General features: G+C 36.7%; 1 protein-coding gene across 1 annotated transcript in view; it reads right to left on the bottom strand.

Moving 5' to 3' along the window:
• The window catches only part of LOC308193336 (uncharacterized protein), a 440,865-nt gene that overhangs the window by 399,517 nt on the left and 23,883 nt on the right, over positions 1-17,465 (bottom strand). Inside the window, exon 5 of the mRNA XM_080587926.1 lies at positions 13,721-13,798. The gene's annotated coding sequence lies outside the window, so the exon portion shown is untranslated. The remainder of the gene's footprint in view (positions 1-13,720; positions 13,799-17,465) is intronic.

Raw genomic sequence — 17,465 nt, forward strand, 5'->3', positions numbered from 1 at the left:
TCTCCCCCACCAGATTATACTTCTTAGGTATGCCAATTTTTTAAAGCTTAAACTACCTGACATCATTTAAATGGGGGGGGGGGGGGGGGGGGGGGGGGGGGGAGGGGGAAGGAAATTTAGGAAGTGACGATGTGAAGGCACTTTCCTAAAGAAAAAAAGAATTTCTTTTTTAAACACAATGCCTCCCTGGTTCCCCACTTAAGAGAATATCTGTTGTATGGTAAAAGCAGGTCATGAAAAGTTTTAATTGTCCAAGTAGGTGGTAGTTCAGGGTACAAGAGAGGGAAAGCTGGTTGAGGGAGATATACAGTAAGTTAATGTTCACACAAATGATTTCTTGCCTTGTGTTTGAAAGGCCTTTTATTTCAGACGGCCTTTGGCACTGCAACTGTTCCGTGGATAAGTCAGGAATTCATTCTACAGAATGTCAATCTGTCTCTCTACATGAGTGTTACATTTATTTTTAAATAAGGCCTTGGCATACTATTTTGTTTTATTTATGCTCATTTTTTATTACATTTATTATATTTAAAATCTTTAAAACTGTTTTGTAATAAATCATCTGGGTACTCTTATGCAGCTGATGGTGTACATGTGCATTTTCTGAATAGAGAATTCATCATTTATTATGATTATTTACATCAGATCTAAAGTTCATCAGAATATTAGGTTTTTATGCTGCTATTTACACTACTATAAACAGGAAGAGATCTTTCATACTAAAGGCATTTCGAGTGGGGAATCATTACTTTATGTTAGAGTCTGTCGACAGTTGAATAGGATGGTATTACATTCCGTGTTGGAAGGTATTTCTTTCAGTAGGGTCACCACTGCCAACATATACATTCCGTGATTGCAACTAGCAGACTGGTCTCTTTACAGTTTTCCACAAATTAAAACAATCTCTGTCTTATGAATAGCGGTGGTGGTGGTGTTGAATGTGACAGTAAGAAAACTATGCCATAACTTAACAATTTCTTTATCTGGTAAACTGAATACCATCCCTGTCACTTACATGCATGTTATAGAACAGATGAGCAAGCAAACAATAATTTGGGGCAAAAAAATCTAGCTATAAAGATGACTTAGATTCTGCAGAGAAATGCAAAGTAACTTATGTAAATATTTTTGAAAAGAGAAGTTTTAGCTGAAAGTAAAAAGACAGCAAATACATTTTTATGATAAGATTTCAGTTCTTCCCTGCAGCAGTCTGCTAAGGTCTGGGCCAGGAAAAGCTACTCTGGTATAAATCTAATGCATTCAAAGGGGATTCAGACTCTCTAATCAATTTTGGTATAATCTTAAGAGAGTTCCCAAGCTAACTTTGCTATAGAGAATAGATAATATACAATATACATTAAGAGCACCCCTTTGGATATGTATCTGAGGGTTTATTCTGTTCCACTGAAGATAGTAAGAGCTTTTCAACTGATTTCTGGACATACAAGTTTAAACTGGATAGTGCAGAAGACTGCTAAATAATTTTTTGCACTTTTACACTACAGAAGGGAAGTAATTTGTCTGCTCAGGATTGCTGTTCAACTGTATTAAGATTCAGTCCCATAAGTACTGATTTCTTTGAATGCTGTTTTCTGTTGCTCATTACGTTCTAGCATCCACTCTCTTGCTAGAAGATTCCTGATAACACTGGTCTGAGAATGCATGTGCTAATATAAAAACACACAAGTAAAATTTATCACGAAATTTACCACACAGGTGCAATGAATGGAGCTATTGCTACAGGCCAGTTAACTGTAACAGTTAAGTATTCTCTCTTTATCCTGCATGATTATCTACAAGAAACTTCTGCAGATACAGACACCAAAGATCACCTGGAGAGATTTGTTAAATTTTCAATTTTAAATATGAATCACAAAATAAAAAGGGCATTGAAATTATAAGAAATGCCCAATGTTTAGTTTACAAAATGCATTTAATAAAATATTTGGAAATAATTAGCAGTTGATACTCTTTGCATATATTGCTGTCTTGCTAATTGTCAGCAATGACCCTTATCAGTCACTATCAAGAAATAAATCAATTCATTTTTAGTGCACATGAAAACTGCAGTTTAGAGATGGGAGCATATTAAGAACTTGTATGTTTTATGGTAAGTAAATGAATTGCCTTGCGGGCCTGTTAAATGTAAACAGTGGTGAAGTATAGCTTACACATCTTATTCCACGTAAGTGTTGTAATAGCCTGTTCTGATTTTTAGATTGTATTTCTGGTAATTTTACTTATCCAGATCCATAAACAAATCTCAAACAAATATTTTTTCTTTAAATGATCTTTTTGCATGCAGCTTTAAATTTTCTGAGATTCCAGTCCTGTTTGGGCAAGTCATATTTCCAGGTCTTTCCTCTGTTTTGTGTTCTTTGGGCTGTTGTTGTCTAACATGATTAAGGATGTCAGAAGCAATATGTACTCAGTCCATTAGTTTGGCAACTGCACAGAAGGCCACCATCTGAGAGCTGGTCCGTGCCAGGGTCAGTGGAGTTCAGGTGTGCTGCAGAGATGATGTATTCCTGCAGAATGGGGAGATAAGATTTACGATGACCTGTTCCATGGCCTGGTGAAAGTAATAGAAAACTCCTACTGCATACCTGCATTCTGTAGGCTGATGTATATATACAGTGGGAGTAGTGACATCCTCAAAAGAGGCTGTTTACCTGCTCCTCACCTAAAGCATTTCCAGCACCTAAATGTTTCAAAGAAGTTGTGAAAAAGGTGTTTCTAAGAGAAGGTGAAAAATTTAGCTTCCAGAGGGCACAGAAGAGCTTCAAATTCCAAGGGGAATTTAGATGCACGGAAATCCCAAAGTGGATAAAGCTGTGTGCTAAATCACACCGTCTCCATCAGCTCTTGAATCAACACAACTAAAAGTATATGGGCATGCTAAAATTTTATATCAATGTGGTACTCATGTAAATGAGAAATTAACAGTAGTGTGACATGATGACCCCTAAGGTCACCATTATGTTTGGAGAGGTATTATTGTGCCATGTGTGGCATCTCTAAAAATGTTAACAAGCTGAAGATGTGCGAAATTGCTGCAAAGCAGAAAACCCTATGGAGAGTGGGTTGCAAGAGGCTACAAACAAATGCAAGCTTTACTATTGCAATTCACTCAATTTCCTCTGAAAAAAAAAAAAAAGTAAACGTGCGAAAAAAACAGCTCTCCAAAGATCCTTCTTACATATGTCAAAAACAACTGCCTTTTGGATAAAGTTTTGGGTACTTCAGCTGAGCTGTCAGGACAAGTTTGTAATTGATAACTTAAACTTCTTGTTTACTTCTATAAACTTCTTTTCAATTTAAACTTGAAAAATGAACAGACAAAGACAATTTTTTTAAGTCCTTGTTGCAAACAGAAATTTAGATCTTAAGACACAGATATTTTCACCTGCTAACCTGCAGGTTGGGACTGGCATGATCAAGCTCTAGAGAGGGGCACATATCAACCAGTGCAAAAAACAGGCTGGTAAGAGACAACCTACAATTTTGGATTTTGTAGTCTGAAATGCAGAACATTATTTAATATTTCACACACAGCTCTGTAGCAAATTTTTGTCCATTTGTAATCCTCATAAGATCCCATTATATGGTTATGGCTGAACAACAAACTTCTCATTGTGTGGAAATTCACTGTGGTTGCGATGTGTGTCCAAACAGGGACTCATTAGGCAACCAGAGTCAATTTTACATATAACTTTGGGTAGGGTTTAGATTTTACATTTTATTCTTGGAAAGTCTATTTGTTCTAACCCCTACATCTTAGTCAGATGTTTAACCTAAAGTAGTCTTATACCCAGCTACTGACTACATGTAGCATGCCAGCGCTGTCCTATGCTTGGTACTGTCAAATATATTCAATCATTTGGAAAAGACCATTCAGTAGGGTGGTAAACTTTCTGGAGAGCAAAGAATTATTCAGGTTAGTTAGCAAAGAGAAGACTGCAAAAATGTTCAATGAGACCTAATAAGCCTGCACAATGGAAGCCAAATTCAGCATTGACAAATATGAAAATACATATTGGAAGGAACAGATTGAATTCCTCATGCACATTGCCGTGTTCTAAATTAACTGTAACAACTTGGGAAAAAGACCTGGGGGTCACTGCGGGCAGCTCAATTAAACATCTGATCAATGAGCAGTGGAGGTTAAAAAAGCAAACAAAATGTGAGAATGTATAAAGAATGGGATGGAAAACAATGACAGTATTGTAATTGTGCAATTATACACATTGTTGGCACACTTTCCCTGAATTCAGTATTCATTTCTGGTCATGCCATCTTAAAATACATAGTGGCAACAGAATAAGCCCAAAGTTAGGCAACAGAAGGGAACAGAGCCATGGAGAAACTTCCATATTAAGAGATTTAAAAGATGAGATCTGTTCAGTTGAAAGAGGGAATTAATAAGTGTGGACATGATAGAGAGATATAAAATAATTAATGGTATGGAAAAGGTCAATTGGGTGCTTCTATTTAGTCTTCCCCATAATGTAAGAACAAAGTGACATCCATTAAATTGAAAAGAAACAAATTTAAAACTGATAAAAAGAAATACTTTTTTACACAATGCATAATTAGCCTGTTGAACTCACTGCAACAAGCTATCATTATGCCCAAGAGCTTAGGAGGATTCAAAAAGGATTATACACTTATTTGGATAATGAGAGCGCCCAGGGATACCTTAGATAGGATAAAAATGGTTGGGGGTGGAGATATATGAACCCTCATGCTTCAGGGCATAAACCAATCATTAGCTGTCTGGGATTAGGAAGAAACTTCCCCTATGAGCAAATTATTCAATAATTGTCCATTATGGGTTTTCTTGCAAATTCCAGTGAAACATCTGGTCCTGGCCACTTACTATAGAGACGGGGCATTGGACTGCTGATGTGATCCACTATGGTAACTCCTATTTACATTTCCCAACTTGCCATATGCATTTGCCATGAGCCTATGAAAGCCACCTCTGTTCCAAAAGGGATCATTCTGTCTGTTCTGTGACCTTGACACATGGTGATTACCAATTTTTTATTTCATTTTATTGTGATACAGACAATACAAGATGGAGTTTCATCTTAGTCACTTTAGAGAGTACAGATATTTCATTTCAAAAGCATGCATGGCTTGCTGATGAACTGTCTAAGGCTAACATGGGATTATGTCTTATCTTTCACAGTTTTGCAAAGCCTTCTGTGAGATTCACTGGTACTTAAAAGAGCAGGTAATTCTACTGAGGCATTTTAAAATTTATTTTGTTTTTCATTTTCTTCATTTTTGATAGTTCATTTGACAGATTTTTCTCCTTTTTCTGCTTTCTCGACAAGTGGGAAATACAACCTGATGCGAAGTCTTAATGAAACAATATTCCCGCCTTCTATTGTACTAGTCCTGTAACAATTTAGGTTAGACTCTCTCTAACAGGAATTTACCTGTCCTGGAAAATAAGTGAGATATTCTGGGGGTTCACAGCCATAGCAAAGTAATGTAAAACCTGCCTGTTTTTTCCTACTGTATAATATATTAAAAATTAGATGTCATTGAGATGCTTTTGCATTTATTTTCATTTTATATTTCGTTCTGTTTTCCATTTGCCCTGTTTTTAATTTATTCACTGCATCTCATGATCAAGTTTTACTATCTAGTTTTACTCTTTTATTATTACTATCTAAATTTTTACCATTGCTTTTTTTTTACTATCACTACCTAGTTTTACTATTTTACTACCACGACCTAGTTTTACTATTACTACTATTTGCTATCAAGTTTTACTATACCATTTTACTCCATGAAATTCTGCAGCAAAGACAGTGTCCAAAGAAAATTTAATTTCTGCTTTAAACCAATCAGAAGAGCAGCCATGTACATACTGCAGAACTGGTACAATTATTCTGGAATATCCCTTTCCCAGGTTTGTGATTTACCATCCAACCTCTTTGCCTGGAACTCTTCTCTATACTTGTTTGCCTGTGGATAGGGCTGATAAGGTCCAATAAGATCAAATAATCATGAAATGCAAGCTACAGTGTCTTTGTTCAGTTTATTTAATTGTCAGGACACATTACTTGTTACAGTACTGTGACCTGACAATGCTGAAAACAGAAGGATAACAAGGCTTCAAAGACAAACTGTTTGTGGAGAGAGGAGTCAATAGTGCAGAAAATAAAACAAGGTAGATTAATTTGAGGGAGTCAATTCTTAAACTTAATGGAAAAGCCAACTTGAAACATATAATTGTTTCACTACACTGCATAAAAATTACCCTTAAACCAAACAATTATATCACTGTTTTTCACACAAGATCTATGTAAATGTACTTAAATCCAGTTTATGGAAAACAGGCATGATGACTACTTGTAGGGGTAGAACAACTGTTATGGTTTAAAACCAACGAATGTTTAAAAGTTTTGTATGATTTCTTAGAGTTTTCAAAAATTGGAATAAGTTTCTCATACATAAAAAAATAAAAATGTTTTACTCATATGTAACTTAGTCTGCAGCATGTGCATGTATATTTTAGTGATACATTTTCCTTAATAATAATAGCAACCAATCCCATTTCAGGAGCCCTTAGGAGACCTACACAGCTTTTATCAATCTTCAAGTAGCAGATGCAATTTCAGACAGAATATAACGGAGAAAATGAATTATGAAGTTAAATGCAAGGATCAACACTTCCAGAAAGCTTCAGGAATAACGGCAACTAAGTTGGAAGCACAGTTTTATAAACCTATATTCCAGGTGACCAGCCAAGTTAACATGTTGTTTACAAGATTAATGCTGTAAGTTTCTAAGTCTTTAATTTGAACTCCTCCCAAGTTAGCAGTGACCAAAGGAGAAAACTGTCGGTGGACTACATTATCATCGCAGAGGTGACCACTCTCCGGGATGCCAGTTAGCATGCTTATTGTCAGTCGCATATAGGCTACAGACTGACTGGGCACAGAGAATGAACAATGCTGACAGACCCATGTAGGGCTCCTCTGGGTCGTACTGGAGGTTCTGCGGAAGCAAACCTAGCTGCTGCCTATGCTTTATCAACTTACAGATAAATGGAGGTCATCAGCCTCTAGGGATGCCAATCAGCACTGTTCCTGAGTGTAGATTTCGCATTTACAGCTGTGTTTCCTGGTTCCTAAAAGTCCTAAACTGTTGGAGAACTTCAAGTATTCATATGAGAAAAATACTGCAGAGTAATACCATCAATAGGAAAGAGGCAAACATTTTTTTTATGTTTCCTTAAAAGATTACCATTCTTGATTGTCCCTTGATGTAATTGCTGAACCACTAGCCAACACAGTCCTCAAAGAGGTTTCTGTCGTAAAAGTCTCATGTCTGCGCCTGTTACAAGGCACAAATGATGCTAGGATTGATACTGCTTTAAAGCAAGGAAGCACTAAATGAATGCCATTTGTGTGTGACTTCAGAACAATGTTTTTAGCACTTCCACTCAAGAGAGTTCCATCCTCCCAATGAGTCCTCATGTAAGTTCAGCCCCTTCTTTAATGCATATTTGCCTCAGCCTAAACAATCAATGACATTGGCATTGGCATCGGCTAAGATTTTCCTTGAAAGATACTCTGCCCCGCTCACCACCCATGCAGCCCTGAGAGCTCTTATGACAGCTACGAATCAGGACCGTTGTCTTGTGGTTTTTTAGATCATTTCCCAACATTTTTCTTATCAAATGAAATACAATTACATATATTAGAATAGATAAAAAAAGAATCACATGTAAAGGACCTGAAAATGCACCATGCCACAAGACTCTGTTAAAAAAGTAGTCACATAAAGACTCGTTGCTACAGCATATTTTCTTCATTATTTCTGTCTCATTGTATGTGAAACTGTATTAGTATAATGAAGTGAGAAATTGTAGGATATTGGATATTATATTTCCTGCCTAGCAGTTTTAGAGAATTTAGCTCAGGGCAAGAGAAAATGCAGCCTTTCTGCCCTGAAGAATAAACAAAAAACTGTTAGAGGAATAAAAGTGTCAGTAAGAAATCAGGAGGTCTCTCTGCATGCATCAGTGCCTTTCTCACCATAGCTTTACAGAGAACTGCTTAGGGTTTAGTTTGTTTTGGTTTGTCTTAGAAATACGTGTGTTTCTTTACACCAGGATCTGTACTTATGTGTATCTTTCCTCTTTATAAAGACATTTGAGATGTTGTATAATCAAGCTGTCATTTGTCAAACTCAAATGTCAGAAGACTGGGGCATTGCAAAGCTCCTTGCCTCAAGTCGTCATGTCCCCTAGATCCTAATTAAGAAAAAAATTGTTCCTTTTCCTCTCTTCTCATCCCTTATGCTTTGTTTCCTTGTTTCCACATGCAAGATGTACTGTTTCAGAAATTGGTGTTTCTCCTTTTCTTCTTCTCTCTTATCTGTGTTCTCTTCTGTATGCCATTATTCAACCTTCAAAGAAATCTTTCTCCGTGCAAACAGTAAATTCTTTACAGTCTTGTCTGGCAGCTACTTTGCTTGCTTAACTAGACAAAGAAAGCTTATGCTACCAGGAAGTGGAGACTCCCAAAGCTACCAACTTTTGCATTTAGCAGGAGAAAGATACAGATATCCAACCTTAAACTTACGACCATTTTACAATAACAGAACTACATGTCAATTATAGAGGTTTCTGGATTTCCTGATGATTAAAGTATTCTAATTTTACAGGAACACAATAGCAGATTTATTTAAAAGAGTTCTTTGATTGTTAGAAAATAGACATTTTTAAGCATTTGGGGATCTACATGGAGCTGCTGATTTGGTATTAAAAGGCAAAGCTATTTATATGAAATAAATGGAACTCTTCAGAAAGATTAGTCGAACAGCAGAACAGTTATAAATACGTACAATATATTACATGCATATGATGAGATACAGCATCACAGAACACTGACACACCATAGCAGCTATCCAGCTATGTCATAACCAAGAGGAACCACACTGCTAAATTACTGATAATTGCACAATTCTAACGAATGATACACTAAGAAAAATGAGTTACAAACTAGCAGGAGAGCCAGTGTTGTCAGGATGAATCTTGGTGGACAGTAGTTCTGCTTCCACCAATGCTGTATCTTGCATTCTTTTTACATAAGCTATTTTTAATGTATAGCACTGGTGTAAACTACATACAGAAGACTAACTAACTTAGTATGTTAATATGGAACTCCTCTACTTCACCTTCATACTACCAGATGCCCCCCATTCCCAGTACTCCAATTCAGACTGCTGCAGTAAGACAAAAGGGCTGACAAGAGTTCCGATTGTATGGAATCGAGAACTGCAGCCACTGACATTACTTTGGGCAACTAAAGATCAAAAAGGGGCTGTTCTTACAGCTGGAAACCACAAAAAAATAGAAGGGCTTCTGTAATGCTGCTTTCTCCCTGACATTTCTTCCATTAAAGTAATACCAGTATTCCCTCAGCCAAAGACTTCCCACGTACTGCTGCTTGAGGACATGGATGAGCTATTACAGCAAAGCAAAACTGCCTGAACAAAGGCCAGGTTCCCACCCTGTATGTCTAACTTCATTAATTTACATAAAAACAGTTGCATATCTTTCTTATCAACTAACATTTATTTTCATTTCACCCTGTTACAAACAGTTCACTCTGTATTACAGCAGAGCTAGCTGCCACTTCACTGTTCAGATCCATCACCTGCAGTTCCATTGTGAATTTACAACATATCTTCTACTAAAATGATTTTTTGTTTTACCTTATAGCGCAAAATAAATATCACTTGTAGTGAAATATCTGAGTACAGATACCAAGATCTCTACTGTGAACTGTTTTCTTTCTGGTAACTTTTCAAATAGTTTTATATGACATTTACATATTTTCTTCCTAATATAATAATTCTACCATTGTTTCAGGGATAAGGGCCTTAATATATTCTCATGTTTGCCACCGAGAAAGCACAGATTCATCTAAGATATGACAACCATATGCTTTCTTATCTACAAAGGGGGTCATCTGTTGTGTTTAAAAATATGGTGCAAATGATTGTACCAGTATATTGCTAATGCTTAAATCTACATTTCTATGTAAAATTAATTTTCTCTTTTGTCTGTAGTTGCAACTTGGAACGCTTTCCTTATATGCACTATAAAATGTTAATAGCAAAATTTAGTGTGACTTTATGACTGTAGTGTCATTTTTCTCAGCTTGATCAGCTCTTTCAAATGGCATCATTACGATCAAAGTTGTTTACAGTAATAAAGCAAGAATAGTTCCAATAAAATAGTAGGTGCCTTTACAGTTAAAGAGTAGCTGGCATTTAAGAACGCAGCAGCTACTCTTTCTGTGGGTGCAGAATCATAGTAAGTCCACAATATAATAGAGTTAATGCATGTAATTACAAGATTGCCCCCCTCAGGATTTGAGGGCATTGAAAGAGACAACAGGAAACACATTATGAATCTGAAAGGGGGAAAAAGTGCAGAATTGTATATATTGATGATGTAAGAAGAAACAACTATGCATCGGAGCTTTGAAGTCTCCAAAATTGTGGATTATTTTAATGCAACATAATTCTTCTCTAGTAATTTGTCTTGGGTTATTGACTTAAGAGAATAAAATGGTGACACCTTAAATTAGCGTACATTAATAAATATTTTACTAATGTTATATGATTAACAGAAATTACTTTAAAACTAAATTATTGTAGGTATGGTTTAACATGTGGGAACACATATGGATGATTTTTCAAAAGAGGTTTAATAAATGACATTCTAACTACCAGCTATAAACATTAATACTCCAGGACATACGAAATCATTTATAAACCATAGGACTCTATAAAATCTTTAAAGAAACTTTGCAGCAGTAAGAAAAGAATCAGTGATGGTGATTTACACCTACTTTACCCAGCGTAAAGGATAAAGTTGAAGCCTGTGAAAGCAGGACTCGAGGAATGTAATGTGATGGAGATCTCAGAGGACCAGTCACTAATTGGGGGTATCATGGTTACACTAGAGTGTTAGGTGAAATGCCAGGTCAGCAGTTGCAATGACTAAGATCATAAAGAAAACAGCAAGAATTTGTTCAATGGAGGGAAGAAAAAAGCTCAATGATTCTTTAGTGAAGAACTGCCCAGTACTTCATAAGATATGGAATCAGCTCTCAGCTCTGCCACATACAACTTATGTGACCTCAAATGAATTACAAATACCTTGATTCTGGAAAATGTGTAATACCATCCGTATTCACAGCAGTTTTAAGCACTGACTTCAAACAAATTTAAACATATGCTTAAAAGATGTGCTAGACCTATTTTTTTTTTAATTAAGACTTTCAGCTCTAGGCTTTGTTACCCAGTCTGTAAGACAGGAAAGTAATATTACTTTCTCTTCTGGCTCTACCTTTTCGTTTACCTGTTCAGTATGTCAGGGCCCTGTGTGCACCAGCACAGCTCTGAAGCCTCTTTCCCCATGTCCAAAGTCAGCTTTGATATGGTGCAGCTGCGTGATCTGCATACAACTGCTGTGAAAACAGCTAAGTTGTGAGAAAAAGCTGTGAGAAACCTCATGGGGGGCCTCTGCCCCTTGGCTTGTGAGCTGCATTTAAGCTTTGACCATTTTGCTTGCCTCCCTTCCAATCTGAAAGGTGCATCAAAACAACAATAATTTGCTTGGTTAACAGTGATAATTGGCAAAGTTTGGATCAAGGTTAAACAGTGAAAACTCTGTTGAAATGTTCATACCCTTGGTAATAATTTATTAGCAAAGGTTTTGCCTGGGACAGTAAAAAGTAGATCCCAGACTGATCATTGCTTTCCTACAATGAAATCTAGTAACAGTACTGATTCTGTTTGAAAGCTGTACTTTAAGATTGCAGGTCCCTGACAAAAAACCTGAGGATGTGATTGATTTACATGACACTGTTTTAACTGAGAACACTGTAAAATAACTCAAAACCAGGTTGACATCTAGGAAGACAACCTTATATCAAGAAATGTCAAGATTGTAGAGCACAGAAAGAGAAGCCCATGATATATTTTTTCAATGAAGAGCAGAAGTGGAAGGGATGCATACCTATAAAACTCCTGAACAATGTGTTGCAGCACACTGTATCCTTGGAAAGGCCAATCAAGTAGCACATTATATGGTGCTTGTGAAATGTTGCAACTCTTGGAATGAGGAACAGAAATTTGAAACAGGCATATAAATCTGAGTCAAGCTGGTAGGGTTGAAGAATTTTCTTTTATCTGGGTTACCCTGCTGCTCCTATTTGATGTTGGAAGGTGTTTATAACTGTTAAACGGGGAATGAAAAATACAAGCCAAGATAATATGGTGCCACATTCACCCAGAAAGAAGACTCATTGAGGAAATCAAACTTATCTTTGACTTTCACATGCACGGGATAAGGGAAGGAGACCTGTGCCTGCATAGTGACAGGTTCCTGTGTTTTTACAGGAAGAACAGCCCTCCAAAAATGATTGCCTCAGGTTTTCTGTTGGTGAACTACATCCTTATTACATAATTGATTTTTCAAACCGTACATGGACTTATAAGGCAATTTTAATCCCTAGAGATGTATGTCTAAAGGGTACAAAACACTGTGGTTATGGCACAGAATGCCTAGACAAACACAGCGTTATTTCTGCTTCATCCCTCCTAGTCAAAGATAAATGGAATTCAGTTCTGATGCTTTAGGTGTCCATTGCCAGACATACTACTATACAAATGATTGTCTGTACATACGGTTGGCAGTCCCACTGAAATCAACAGAGTTGCAGTGCAGGAAGTTAAATATATGTGCTAAGCTTTAAAAGATTCAGGTTACAACCAGAAGTGGGCTCAGTCTCTATGCATTCACTGTAGCATCTTCTCCTTTGCCGTCATCTCAGAGTGACAGCGTATTTATATGTATTTTAGAAACTCTTTCCAGTAACATTTACTACACTTTAAATTTTAAGACTACAAATTATTTTAATTAGCATTATTTCTTGTCTCCCATTATTTTTTCCAATTCAACCTGTCCAAAGCATGACCATAGGATAACGTCCACTTTACACTGCAAATAGTAAGAGAAATGTTGGTGGGCTCTATCTAGCATGCCCTAGGGCCTTGGGAATGGCACCAGATGAATATGTTTATATAACTGGCTGCAATGTTGCATCTACTTAAGGTCCTAACCATGCGTCTTCTTATGGAGGAGATGGCTTGTTCCTATCCAAAGCCTTGCTGAAGTCATTGAGGAGACTCAGATTTAATTTTTGTTAAAAAAAAAATTTCATTTGATTAGAAGAATTTTCTCTACAGAAGAAAACACTCATTTCCTCCAGTCTTTGCCTGAGAACGTGTTTACATCTTTCTCCCCTCATTCAACATTACTTGGACCTGTATTAGGGGCACATTAGAGCTGCAGATGCATTAAGTCCCTTTGCCTTTCCCCCTAAAAGCAGGTAAACATTCTCCTTCTACACATTGTCCTGATGCCCTTCTGCATCAGTTTGAAATGTCAGATCTCTGTCTCATTGCTAGCATCTGGCAGCCAAATGCTTTCTCCCTTGTCACAGAACATGCAGGATGAGATGAAACATTAGGCACTAACAGACACAGTAAGTGCACAGAAGGGAACGTGTTGCTTACAGCAACTCTTTGCCTATTTGTTGCTGTCATGCTCTGTGTCTATATTCTTTTTACCTTTGGTCTGGTGGACTTCCCAGTTGGGACCTGAAGTACTTACACAGAGCAATGAGAAGCATACAGATCCAAGAGCCAGTTTTCCTTTCTCTTCGCCCTGCTGTGCTCTTTTTTCCCTCTTCTTGCTTGCACAAGGGTGGAGCAAAGGAGAATATCTGATTAATCCTTTTCAGACTGGAAGGCTTTGCAATTTTATTACAGAACAAAATTATTATGAACAGCTCAAGATAGAAATACTCTTTGATACAGAGAAATGTATTTAAAAGTTTGCCTGCAATGCCTGGTACGAGCAGAGCTGGAATATTTCAATAAGGCTTTTGAAGCTTGCAGTTGCCTGAGTTCATTGTCGTCCAAAGCTCTAGTCCAAGATGACTGGAGCTGCTGCAGGCTTTGCGAACTTACTACAAGCACAGGTGAGTTGCTGTCATCAAATTGGAATGTCCATTAAAACTTCAAAGGATAAGCTTGATCTAAGTTTTCCTTGTCATAATGTGTAATACTTATTACAGAGAGATTTATTAAGCTTCTCTCATTTTATAGGTTGAGTCTACTGTAGGGTCATGGAACATATTAAGGTTCTGACCAGCAGTAAAGAGCTCAAATTTTCATATTTTGCATATGACCTTGGAACTATCTAAAATGGAAGCCACCTTTAACTCGATGCAGTTGTGCCTAAGCACATCAGTACTTGCACTCTACTGGCATTTCAAGAGACAGAAGACATGAGAAGATGAATGCTGAGTAGGTTTAGGGGGCATTTAAAAATCCAGGTGCTAGGCCAAAAATGAGGGACCCTGACATGTGAAATAGTCTTAAAAAAGATTCAGTTTGAGTGCTCTGTCCTATCCTGAACTAAGTCCATGTCCATACTACACATTAAAGAGCCATTGTGTTATTGAAAAATCACTGTTAAAACAGTGAAATTTCATACTTACTCTAATACTGCATTCTTATCTACTGTGAGTGAAAATACTGACCGGCACAGCACAGTTAATAATCTTGTGTCCCTAACAGAGCACTGAGCAAAACCACAATGTAAATGAGAAAAATACATTTATATTGCTTATGCTGGTATAAATCTGTAGTAGTTTCCAGAGACTGAGAAAGTTTGGAAGGGTTGCTGTTTTTGAGCTATTTATTTCTTTTGCTACTGGTTCTGCAGACTTGAGAGTGGGCTTCATCTGACCAAGAACAACCTACTCTTTTAGTAAAGTTAGTTCAGGTCTAGGAAAAGGTGCCTAGGACTGTTTGTTTCCCCTTGAAGTAGACTCTAAACTAGTTCAGTGACTATTTTGCTCTGTTGACCTAAAAGGGAGCTTTGTGTGCAGTGGGCACTTCACTGTAGATGTTTAATTCTTCTGAGACAAATACCTTCACTGGGTTTAGTTTTCAGAATTGCATGTTCCCTGTCATTATTGTTGCTCAGACAATTTCAGTCAGAAGTGAAAATTTTAAAAAATCTTGAATTGCTAGAAGCCTGTTGGATCCCAAAATATATCATTTAGTCGATGGTATCGTTTTCAATTAATACAACTAAAAGCAATATGTATGTTTTTTCCGGAGTTAACTGGAAAAAAAAATCATAGAATCATCGAATGGCTTGGGTTGGAAGGGACCTTAAAGATCATCTAACTCTAACCCCCCTGCCATACACATGGATGCCACCCACTAGAGCAGGTTGGCCAAGGCCCCTTTCAGCCTGGAAAAAAAAAAAAAAAAAACTGGAAATAACCAACAGCTATTCTTTCTTGGATTCTTTATGATACATAACAAAACCCCACTAACGAGGCCGTTTATGCTTAAAAAAATAATAAAAATGCAAGGGTTGCAAATCCTTATTAGGTTGACAGGACAACCATTCAATTTGTCTTCAATCAGTACACTCAGAACAGTTCTTGCTTATGATAACAGAAAATCTTACTTTCCCTTCACGTAACGTAGGACAATTTCTTCATAAACTAAGGTAAATTATCTTATGGATATCCCTGGAGTTGTTCTGGATTTATAATAATGTAAACTATGTACAGAGCTTTAGCACAAATTTGTGGCTTATTCCATTTTTATATGCAGTTTTTGCAATTGTGTTTTCACATAATTTCCACACTCGAAGGGCCAATGGTATGAACGTTGCAGGCAATAGGGAAGTATTCATTCCTCCTGATTTTCGACAATAAACTGAGAATGCTGTCTTAGTGAGGAGGTTAGTTTCCAAGGGCTTCCTGTATAATCAATGCAGAGCGAAAGGCTCCTGCACAGTGACTGAGAGCACCTGGATTAGGCTTTGGTTCTGAACTGCTCTGTGGAGCATCCTTTCACTCTTCTTATACGCAGGGAGATCGCCTTCCCCCCAGCATAAATTTGGTCCCCAAACATATATGAAGGTGAAAAACCTCCCTGGAGAACCTATTTTGGGCATGGATTTACTCTACATTGACTAGTGGGAGAATGTTTTTTTATTTGGGGGAGTTAATTTGGACTACTGTGTAACTGTATTTAAATCTTTTTGCCAAGAACAACCTTTTGCCTAGTGTCCTGAAGAATTTATTTGTTTTCATGAGTTTGTCTCAACCTTCACGTTATTGTAACAGTTTTGTGTATTTAATATACAGTCTGTGTTAATATCACAGACAGTTTTATAACAGCATTATAACATACACCGTTCCCTCCAGCTTTTTATGGACATCTACGCTTCTGCATTAAACTACTGTAGCTTGTTGAATTTACAGTAGAAATCAAGAATGAAACCTGATGAAAAGCCTTTTAAATTGTGTTGTATACATCCCCTACATCCATCTTGCAAAAGGACGAAAATGAAGAGAACTCTTATGTGATAATCCCTAGCATCGTATCTTAGCAAGAGTACAGAATTACAATTCTGCTAGAAAACCATAAAGGAAAAAAGATTGTAGTACAGTAGGAAGGCTTACTTTATCTTTTTATTTGAAGTCAAGCTTAATTATTTATATTTTCTGAGGAAAATAAAAACAAAATGATAACTATGCTTTCTTTGTTTAATGGAGGTCTCGTTTTAGATTCCACAGCATGAAAATATAACAAATATGCACTGAATAGAAAAATAAAAGCAGAAGAGACCCAGAAGACAGACAAATAGATAGACAGATAGATAAATAGATACCTCCTTCCCTGCCTCTGCCAAAAAAAATACCTAAATAATGAGGAATTGTATAATTACAAAGCAGTCTAATTATTTATTGTCCTCTGTACATATATTAATTCTCAATTTGAGAATTCCTACATCATTTTAATGTAAGATTTATGCCCTTGACAGAAGTTATTATTATTTTTCTAAACAAACAGAAAAGAATAAAAAAGCTGGACTGTTATTTTTACCTTACTAATGATCTGAATTTCTACTGAAGAAATATGAAAGATGACACAAGTTACACTTCACATTATCAGTAAATACTACCATAACATCACCACAAGGCAACACAGGTTGTCATATCCAGTTACTATTTTCTTAGGAAATAAATGACTTCTGGTTATCATGGGCCGATGTGACATGACAGTGTAAAATCATATTCCAGTCTGTGGTGAGCAAGATGATAACATATGTCACCACTCTACTAAACCTGTGAAAATCCCTTGGAATTTCTATTTATTAAGCTTCATGTTCACCACAGTGTGCAGTATACGGATTCTCCACTGGCTACAGTAAAGCACTGCTTACTGTTAATTGCTTATGTGTATTCAATTTCAATAGCAATCAACCTTACACAAACTAGTGAAAACTCTCCTCAAGTAATACTAAGAGCATTTTTCAAAAG

Source organism: Anser brachyrhynchus (genome assembly GCF_964034855.1).
Source record: "Anser brachyrhynchus genome assembly, chromosome: 3".
In the NCBI taxonomy this organism is placed as follows: domain Eukaryota; kingdom Metazoa; phylum Chordata; class Aves; order Anseriformes; family Anatidae; genus Anser; species Anser brachyrhynchus.